The sequence below is a fragment of the Oncorhynchus masou genome, chromosome 7, assembly GCF_036934945.1.
Source record: "Oncorhynchus masou masou isolate Uvic2021 chromosome 7, UVic_Omas_1.1, whole genome shotgun sequence".
NCBI lineage: Eukaryota > Metazoa > Chordata > Actinopteri > Salmoniformes > Salmonidae > Oncorhynchus > Oncorhynchus masou.
In genome coordinates, this window is record NC_088218.1 from 9,908,518 (window position 1) to 9,919,454 (window position 10,937).

The 10,937-nt window shown below is 43.4% G+C and overlaps 1 protein-coding gene and 1 long non-coding RNA gene across 2 annotated transcripts in view; both read right to left on the bottom strand.

Annotated features, from left to right (window-relative positions):
* The window catches only part of tmeff2b (transmembrane protein with EGF-like and two follistatin-like domains 2b), a 65,631-nt gene that overhangs the window by 6,403 nt on the left and 48,291 nt on the right, over positions 1-10,937 (bottom strand). The window lies entirely within an intron of this gene.
* Positions 1,787-2,494, bottom strand: LOC135543003 (uncharacterized). The gene is made up of 3 exons (XR_010456164.1): positions 2,440-2,494; positions 2,221-2,328; positions 1,787-1,842 (listed from the first exon to the last, which is right to left on the bottom strand). It is a non-coding gene; the product is annotated as an uncharacterized LOC135543003 (long non-coding RNA).

A 10,937-nucleotide genomic window follows, 5' to 3' on the forward strand; every position in this document is an offset into this window, starting at 1 on the left:
TACCACTAGTAGTGTACTCTACCTCATCAACAGGTACTACTACCACTAGTAGTAATCTACTTCATCAACAGGCATACTACTACCACTAGTAGTGTACTTACCTCATCAGGTATACTACTACCACTAGTAGTGTACTTACTTCATCAACAGGCATACTACTAAAACTAGTAGTACTTACTTCATCAAATATGTGCATACTACTAATTTAGTAGTGTACTCTACTTCATCAACAGGCATACTACTACCATTTAGTAGCGTACTTACCTCATCAACAGGTATACTACTACCACTAGTAGTGTACTCTTACTTCATCAACAGGCATACTACTACCACTAGTAGTGTACTCTACTTCATCAACAGGTATTTAATACCACTAGTAGTACTCACTCATCAACAGGCATACTACTACCACTAGTAGTGTACTCTACTTAATCAACAGGCATACTACTACCACTAGTAGTGTACTCTACCTCATCAACAGGCATACTACTACCACTAGTAGTACCTACTTCATCAGCAGGCATACTACTACCACTAGTAGTAATTCCACCCTCATCAACAGGTATACTACTACCACTAGTAGTGTACTCTACTTCATCAACAGGTATACTACTACCACTAGTAGTGTACTTACTTCATCAACAGGCATACTACTACCACTAGTAGTGTACCTACCTCATCAACAGGCATACTACTACCACTAGTAGTGTACTCTACTTCATCAACAGGCATACTACTACCACTAGTAGTGTACTCTACTTCATCAACAGGCATACTACTACCACTAGTAGTGTACTCTACCCTCATCAACAGGTATACTAATACCACTAGTAGTGTACTCTACTTCATCAACAGGTATACTAATACCACTAGTAGTGTACTCTACTTCATCAACAGGCATACTAATACCACTAGTAGTGTACTCACCTCATCAACAGGCATACTACTACCACTAGTAGTGTACTCTACTTCATCAACAGGCATACTACTACCACTAGTAGTGTACTCTACTTCATCAACAGGCATACTACTACCACTAGTAGGCATTCATCAACAGGTATACTACTACCACTAGTAGTGTACTCTACTTCATCAACAGGCATACTACTACCACTAGTAAAACTCTACCTCATCAACAGGCATACTACTACCACTAGTAGTGTACTCTACTTCATCAACAGGCATACTACTACCACTAGTAGTGTACTCTACCTCATCAACAGGCATACTACTACCACTAGTAGTGTACTCTACCTCATCAACAGGCATACTACTACCACTAGTAGTGTACTCTACTTCATCAACAGGCATACTACTACCACTAGTAGTGTACTCTACTTCATCAACAGGTATACTACTACCACTAGTAGTGTACTCTACTTCATCAACAGGCATACTACTACCACTAGTAGTGTACTCTACTTCATCAACAGACATACTACTACCACTAGTAGTGTACTCTACTTCATCAACAGGCATACTACTACCACTAGTAGTGTACTCTACCTCATCAACAGGCATACTACTACCACTAGTAGTGTACTCTACTTCATCAACAGGCATACTACTACCACTAGTAGTGTACTCTACCTCATCAACAGGCATACTACTACCACTAGTAGTGTACTCTACCTCATCAACAGGCATACTACTACCACTAGTAGTGTACTCTACTTCATCAACAGGCATACTACTACCACTAGTAGTGTACTCTACTTCATCAACAGGCATACTACTACCACTAGTAGTGTACTTACTTCATAGGAAATGTAAGAGAGGTGTTCTTACCAGCTTCCCCCGGATCCCTGATTGTCCCTGGGGTCCTGGAGGCCCTCTAGCACCCTAGTGTTGAAAAACAAAAAAACAATGTCAAGGGAAATCAAATCAAACAACCTGAAATGAGTTTACTACTGCCAACTTTGTCACATCTACTCAGAGCATGACAGCTCTTAACCCTGAAACATTATATTTTTACATTTAGTCATTTAGCCGACTCTCTTATCCAGAGAAGACAGGAGTGAGTTACAGGAGTGAGTTACAGTAGTGAGTTACAGTAGTGAGTGCTGACATTTTCGTACTGGGTTTTGACCTCAAACACTGTAGACTCCTATGACCTCTAACGCCATAAGGGTCTACAGTCATGTCTCAAGGCTAGAAGGCTCTGAACGTTGGTGTGGCAAAACTCTGCGATGGCATTGTGGCAATGTCCAGATTACTCACATTGTCTCCTCTCTTCCCAGGGACTCCAGAGGTGCCGACTGGACCAACAGAGCCATGAAGCCCCGGAGTTCCAGCAAGACCCTCAGCACCAGGATTCCCTCTATCTCCCTACAGACAGACAGACAGACAGACAGACAGACAGACAGACACATTTTCTGGTGAAATGGTTTGATCATACATTTCCATAAAGTTTCTTGTCCATCTGTAGTTGTGTCTTACCCTGGCTCCTATAAGTCCATCCTTGCCAGGTACCCCATCAGACCCAGCATTCCCCCTGTAAAGACAGATTGCTGCATTAAGTTTACCTGTGCTGTATAGTACAGTATCCTTCTGTTACAGTAAAGACCTGCTTTTCAGGGGAACTATTATAATTTCCACATGAATGAAAGGTGTGTATGTGAGTATGTTTTAATCCACAGTTGGTTTTTAATGGATATATGTTCACTGAACCCACAGACAGAACAGTCATGGGTCAATTAAGTGGAAACACATACCGTAAGACCAAGGTCCCCTCTTGGTCCGGTTGTCCCTGGTAACCCGACTGCACCGACAGCACCCTTGCCTCCCCGAGTTCCGGGGGCACCTGATTTTCCGGGTGCACCCTGGGAAAATAAGTGTGACATCACTGGTCAGGACACAAATGGAAAGTGTATGAGCGTCCTGTATATCTGACTGAGTGTTGGATTGGGACTCTGTTCAGTGTATAATGATACTACTCTCAAGGCTATAGAAATGAATGGTGAATGTGAACTTGAGTTCCATACATACAGCAGTACCGAGGGGCCCAACCATCCCGCTCTCTCCTCTGACTCCAGGTATGCCCACAACACCTCGCTGTCCTGAGATACCTGGTGGTCCCGCCGGCCCATCAGGGCCCTGTCAGAAACAAAGACCATCCCATTGGCCAATGGTAACTTCAGATATTTCCTAGTCTAGCAAAAGAAGTATAGAGTAATGGAGGGTGGCAGAGAAGTCTCGCTCTGTAAACCACTTTGAACGATACAGCTAAAACTTTTACTTCTGTAACTCTCTCATATTTACCCCTGGTCCATCCTCTCCAGGCTCTCCCTTGTCTCCTGGGGCACCTGCTGGGCCCGGGGCCCCTCTCTCTCCTACACGCCCAGGGCCTCCATTCTCGCCTCTAAGTCCCGGAGTACCTGCCTTCCCTGGGGTACCAATGTCTCCAGGCACCCCTACCTCACCCTGGAAGAGTGGAAAGACAATGTGAGTAATGGAATAACATATTTCACTATATTGCTCTAATGTTCTATTGTTTATGAAATCATTTATTGATGATTTCATAGGTATAAAGTGATTTGATTGGTTGATAGTAGGATTAACTCACAATGGAGCCTGCTGGACCAACTCCTCCGGGGAATCCTGGGAAACCAGACCCACCCTGAAAATTACAGATTCAATTCTTATCAGAAAATATCAACATACTGTACCACATATTCAGTGAATTCCCTGGAAAAGCATTCCTACTCTGTGCTGAGTAGCCATGATCAGGTCTATTTCTACAGTAAATACCATGGGGAAGCATTCCTACTCTGTGCTGAGTAGCCATGATCAGGTCTATTTCTACAGTAAATACCATGGAAAAGCATTCCTACTCTGTGCTGAGTAGCCATGATCAGGTCTATTTCTACAGTAAATACCATGGAAAAGCATTCCTACTCTGTGCTGAGTAGCCATGATCAGGTCTATTTCTACAGTAAATACCATGGGGAAGCATTCCTACTCTGTGCTGAGTAGCCATGATCAGGTCTATTTCTACAGTAAATACCATGGAAAAGCATTCCTACTCTGTGTTGAGTAGCCATGATCAGGTCTATTTCTACAGTAAATACTATGGGGAAGTGTTTCTATGAATGCTCCAGCCTTTATACGTCACCCCCAGTACGACTCACTCACCGCGGCCCCTTGTGTTCCTCTGGCCCCCTTTAGTCCAGTCACACCATCAGGACCCTGGGAACCAAGTTTACCAGCTGTTCCCTGGAGTCCCTGTGCTCCAGCCTCACCCTTCTGACCCCTCTCTCCTGGTTCACCTTTGACCCCGGGTTGCCCATCGGGACCCTGCGACGAGTCGGACACAATGACCATGATTACTGGGCAGAGTCATCGCCATGCAAAACGACTTCCAAGTCTCACCATGGGTATAGTTACTATGTGGTTATATGGAAATGGTTATTAACTTTGACCATTACTGAAATTTTCGTTCAACATTATACAGGAGGATGTTTGCAGCGCAATCTGTTCAGACAACACCTGTAACAACACCAAGCCAAGGTTGACAAATTAACAGAACATTAAGGGACACAATACAACAGGGAAGGCGCCTGTCATAGCTGACACTATTGGCGTGACAGATCCCCACATTGTTTGAAAGCCACTCACAGGAGACCCAGGGAATCCTACTGCACCGGTTGGACCAGACTCCCCAGAAGCTCCCTAAAACAGATGTTGGGTCAGAGGTCAGTACAGAGGTATATGAGAACTATTAACAGTATATTGCAATTGACAATTGTACACAATATAACTTACAGTATTTCACGTGTGTCAATAATTGTACAAAATGAATCGCAGTACTTACGGCCACCGCTCTCGCTCCTCGACGTCCAGGGGGCCCTTTAGGGCCGGCCTCTCCCTAAAACAAACAAATATAATATATTGTCTGGGTATCTGTGGTAGGCACTGAGGCCTTAATATGGTGAGGTGTTCTCTGCTACAGTGTATGTTCATCTAGTCTGTCTGTCTAAGTGCTGTTGGTGACTGTATGCTGGATGCTCCTTTAGGGTCTAGGCAGCGTTACTATTAAAGCACTATGTGACAACTGATGATGTAAAGAGGCCTTCATGAATACATTTGAGTGAGTGAGTGAGTGAGTGAGTGAGTGAGTGCTTTACCTTATCACCATTGAGCCCAATGCCTCCTGTTGGTCCAACTGGACCAGGAAGTCCCTTCAAATGAAAAACAAACAGGATTTCAAATATTCAACAACTTGCTGTGAACAACTTACTATGGTTGTGAAACCAATGAAACTAGAAGGTGCATCAAAAGGTGACTACACTCAACCCAGGGCCTAAAGCTGGTTATGACGACGTCACTACATTTTGACATATCATTCAACTTGAACCTAACAGAATTTTGTTATGGGTGACATTTTAAGATGTTATTTTTGCTTAAACCCTTGATGTAATCCATTTAGGTGACTCAGAAAGGTATGTGTAGACATGTATGTGTAAGGTAACACTCACCCCGGGCCCGTCGTTTCCAGCAGTACCCTCGGTTCCTTTCTCACCAACTGAACCCTAAGGAGAGAAGAGGGGTCAGCAGAACAGGACTGCAGAATGAATCCACACAGTTATAACATGGGATACACCACTCTGAAGGGTGACAACTTGTATTTCCTTCTAGTGTCTTGGCCTCTGGAGGTACTTTGTGTACTTAACCAAGTTTTGGTTTATATTTTCCCCTCCAACACAGATACTTACCACGTCTCCTTTAGGACCAGGAGAACCAGGGATACCCCTCTCCCCTGGCATCCCCTGCAGGCCTGCAGCTCCTATGTCCCCAACAGTTCCTTTAGTTCCAGACCCCCCCTGCGGGAAGAACACACACAGAAACAACTCTCATATCATGTTTGTGGGAAATAACATGGATATATGAGGTCATCATTACATTGTTAATCTGCATCGTGGAAGAGATATCATTTGACAACCTGGTTAAATGACTGAATGAATAAAGACACAAATAAATCAATCACTATTTGAAAGTGTTGTGCTCTAGTACTTACCTTTGGTCCCTCTGGTCCTGGCCCTCCTGGAATACCTTTGGGCCCCGGTAGTCCGTTAGTTCCCACATCACCTCTCTCTCCTGGGATGCCCCGCTCACCCTACGATACAATCACCCACTGGTCAGCTACAAACAACTTCTTTACAGCACTGCATGTTATTAACAGGGCCTTGTGTTTTGGTTATTATATCAGATTACCTGGATTTTAAGCTTTTTCCAGAAATGAGAAATAGACCAAAAATGAAAGCAATGTCTGAGTATGGTGATGGACCATCTGACACTAAAAAAAGGGGACAGTTTGATGAATAAGCTTTACATAAAGATCATGTGACAGGATTAACAAAAACACAGTGCCCTAGTTACAAACCTTATTTTACTAGTGAAGATTAGGACTGAACTCAAACAAAACCTCATTGGGAAAAAAACTGCATTTTGCCACATTTTGCCATTATGTATTAGGTAATTGTACTTCTGTATTGAAAAATATCAATGTGATTAGGAGTTCAGTTGGAAGATGCATTTTCTCTGCAGAGGGGCAGGGTTACTTTCCCTTATTGAGGGTTGTATTCAAATGGGCATCAAATGAATAGATAAATCAGCTATGAAGATGGCTTACCCTTGGCCCTGTGAGACCAGCAGCCCCTCCCTCTCCAGCGATACCCTGGGAATGACAATACCAAAAACATTTAATCAACACAACAGACAGGCTGTTTCAATCCCCTCTTTCACCTTCCTTACTGTCCAATCCCCTCTTCCACCTTTCTTACTGTCCAATCCCCTCTTCCACCTTCCTTACTGTCCAATCCCCTCTTCCACCTTCCTTACTGTCCAATCCCCTCTTCCACCTTCCTTACTGTCCAATCCCCTCTTCCACCTTCCTTACTGTCCAATCCCCTCTTCCACCTTTCTTACTGTCCAATCCCCTCTTCCACCTTCCTTACTGTCCAATCCCCTCTTCCACCTTCCTTACTGTCCAATCCCTCTTCCACCTTCCTTACTGTCCAATCCCCTCTTCCACCTTTCTTACTGTCCAATCCCCTCTTCCACCTTCCTTACTGTCCAATCCCCTCTTCCACCTTCCTTACTGTCCAATCCCCTCTTCCACCTTCCTTACTGTCCAATCCCCTCTTCTACCTTCCTTACTGTCCAATCCCCTCTTTCACCTTCCTTACTGTCCAATCCCCTTCCCTGACACACTTCCTGTATGTATACTTATGCTTCATTTTTATTATGTTCTACTTATTATTTTTGTATTCTTATCTTTTACTAGTTCTTATTGTTGTCACATTGTGGGAGGGAACCTGCAAGTAAGAATTTGGTTGGACTGTGTATACCATGTGTATCGTGGGCATACGACAAATCAACTTGAACTTGTTTACACAGGCAGCCTAATTTTGATCTTTTTCCACTAATTGGTCTTTCGACCAACCAGATCATACATTTTGCAAAGAAGCAGTTTGATGTTTATGGGCCAGATCGAAAGTCAAAATTGCCGATATATTCGAGAAAAAGGTATGAACACAAAAATGGTCTTAATTTAAGGTTAGGCAAAAGGTTAGCATGGTGATTAGGTTTAAAAAAGGTTAGGTTTAAAATCTGATTTTATGACTTTGTAGCTGTGCCAGCAAGTGACGACACTGCAGAGCTGCATCCAGAACATGAGTCATCCCAATAAATGCCAACCTGCTATCAATAATATGGTTAAAGATCAGAATTGCCCTTCCTGTGTAAATGCAGCATTAAATAACCCTGAAACGTTGATGAACGTTGGATGTAATAAATGTATCACTAGTCACTTTAAACACTGCCACTTTATATCATGTTTACATACCCTACATGAATCATCTCATATGTACGTATATATTGTAAAATATACCATCTACTGCATCTTGCCTATGCCGTTCGGCCATCGCTCATCCATATATTTATATGTACATATTCTTATTCATTCCTTTACACTTGTGTGTATAATGTAGTTGTTGTGAAATTGTTAGATTACTTGTTAGATATTACTGCATGGTCGGAACTAGGAGCACAAGCATTTCGCTACACTCGCATTAACATTTGCTAACCATGTTAATGTGACCAATAAATTAGATTTGATTTGAACCTGATAGTAGTGTTGTATATCTATAACTCAACTCAAAAACATGTTACATTTCTAGATTCTTACTGTAGATAATGAATGGACTGTGTTTCGTTATGTTGGCAGACTCATGACTGGTTAATATGTGCCTTTGTTTGGTCCATTGCAGGAAAAGGCACACATACCCAGTCATGAGTCTATCAACATAACAACATTTAGTTAATTATCTAAAGAAATCATCTATTGTTGAAATGTAAGATAAATAAGCTATAAACAAATCAACTGTAAAATAGAGGTTATTGTCTGTCACAGTCGGGTGTGATGTTATACCGTACCTCAGCACCTGGTTTCCCAGACTCTCCAGGTGGACCAGCAGACCCAGGTAGACCCTGAAATACATCACACCATTATAGCTCTCATTTCCCCTTTATTGATTAGTACTATCACTAGTCTCTATCCTAGTAAATACAAGGTCAATAAATCCCATGTGAAACAACATACCTGGAAGCCATTCATACCAGGAGGTCCTTGCTCTCCTCTCTTCCCTGCAACTCCCTAAAAGAAGTCAAGTATGGACAGGAAAACCGGCAACGGTTTAAGCTTACCATGACCCCATACAGTATTTAAAGTTTAAACTGTGTTGGTATGTATTGTTTAATTGAAACGTATTAATCTGATACTTACTGCTGGACCAGCAGTGCCACCAGCGCCCATCTCTCCAGCTTTCCCATTAACCCCCTGTATGAGAAACAGTCCTCAGTGGTCAGTGTGTACGATGAGGTACTACAGCAGAGACCTACCAGCTTACAATGGGAGAAAGCATAGAATGAAAACTGAAAATGTTTTATTTAAGTATTCAGGCCCGAGAGGGTGTGGTACATGGCCAATATACCATGGCTAAGAGCTGTTCTTAGGCACGGTGCAAGGTGGAGTGCCTGGACACAGCCCTTAGTCGTGGTATATTGGCCATATACCACAAACCCCCAAGGTGCCTTATTGCTATTTTAAACTGGTTACCAACGTAATTAGAGCAGTAAAAATAAATGTTTTGTCATACCCGTGGTATACATTCTGATATACCACGGCTGTCAGCCAATCAGCATTCAGGGCTCAAACCACCCAGTTTATATTTGGAAATGAACCAGTTTGAGGGGCAGTTCCACCACCTACAAAATCATATTTGAACCCCTGATGAGTGTAGTGTACTTACCCTCTGTCCTGAAACACCTGGGGTCCCCACTTCTCCTGCCTTACCAGGGTCTCCCTGTGAGGACAAATTAACAATGATCCACAATCAATAACATGTCAATGTTTCCCTCTTCCTATATCATATAAGTAGCATTCCAGTGTCTCTCCTGACATTGTATGGTCCCTGGAAGACGCATTCAAACAACTACACTATTTCATTCATCATTCCAAATGTGATGGGTTTAATGGGGCTGCTTCTGCTGTATATTGTGGAAAGGAACACACACACTCACATGATCTCCATAAAGTGTGGGTTACTCACAGTAAAGCCTTTTGGTCCAACTACACCCATGGTTCCAGCTAGACCTCTGGTACCATCTGACCCTGCTGGACCTGGTCCCCCATCCTCTCCTCCTCCTCCCTGAGAGAGATAGAGAGACAGAAACAGAGGTATGTTCACATATGGCCTGTCTATAGATAAAAACATGTATTACTGCGTATTTAATATGTTTCTGAACACTTCTACATTAATGTGGATGCTGCCATGATTACGGATAATCATGAATGAATCATGAATAATGATGAGTGAGAAATCTACAGACACACAAATATCATACACCCCCCCCCCCCGATTAAAAAAAAAGGTAAACTATTGTAATGATGAGAGGTTAGGATGTTTTGGGGCCTGATCTTTGTGCATCTGAAACTTTCTTACTCATCATTCATTCAGGATTATCCATAATCATGGTAGCATCCACATTAAGTGTTCAGAAACATTATATTCTTATCTACAGTAAAGGTGACTCCAACATGACATAATACGTGCTTTACCATTCATTTCTATTGGGCATAACATAATCTGAAACACAACCAAAACCAACTGTAAATGCATCCAACAAGACTGTAGCGTCTGGGATCGGTACATCCGAACATCACACCTGCAGGACAGGTACAGGATGGCAACAACAACTGCCCGAGTTACACCAGGAACACACAATCCCTCCATCAGTGCTCAGACTGTCTGCAATAGGCTGAGAGAGGCTGGACTGAGGGCGTGTAGGCCTGTTGTAAGGCAGGTCCTCACCAGACATCACCGGCAACAACGTCGCCTATGGGCACAAACCCACCATCCTTGGATCAGACAGGACTGGCAAAAAGTGCTCTTCACTGATGAGTCGCGGTTTTGTCTCATCAGGGTGATGATTGGATCAATTTGGAAGTGGAGGGTCCGTTATGGTCTGGGGCGGAGTGTCACAGCATCATCGGACTGAGCTTGTTGTCATTGCAGGCAATCTCAACGCTGCGCGTTACAGGGCAGAGATCCTCCTCCCTCATGTGGTACCCTTCCTGCAGGCTCATCCTGACATGACCCTCCAGCATGACAATGCCACCAGCCTTACTGCTCATTCTGTGCGTGATTTCCTGCAAAACAGGAATGTCAGTGTTCTGCCATGGCCAGCGAAGAGCCCGGATCTCAATCCCATTGAGCATGTCTGGGACCTGTTGGATCGGACGGTGAGGGCTAGGGTCATTCCCCCCAGAAATGTCCGGGATCTTGCAGGTGCCTTGGTGGAAGAGTGGGGTAACATCTCACAGCAAAAACTGGTAAATCTGGTGCAGTCCATGAGGAGGAGATGCACTGCAGTAC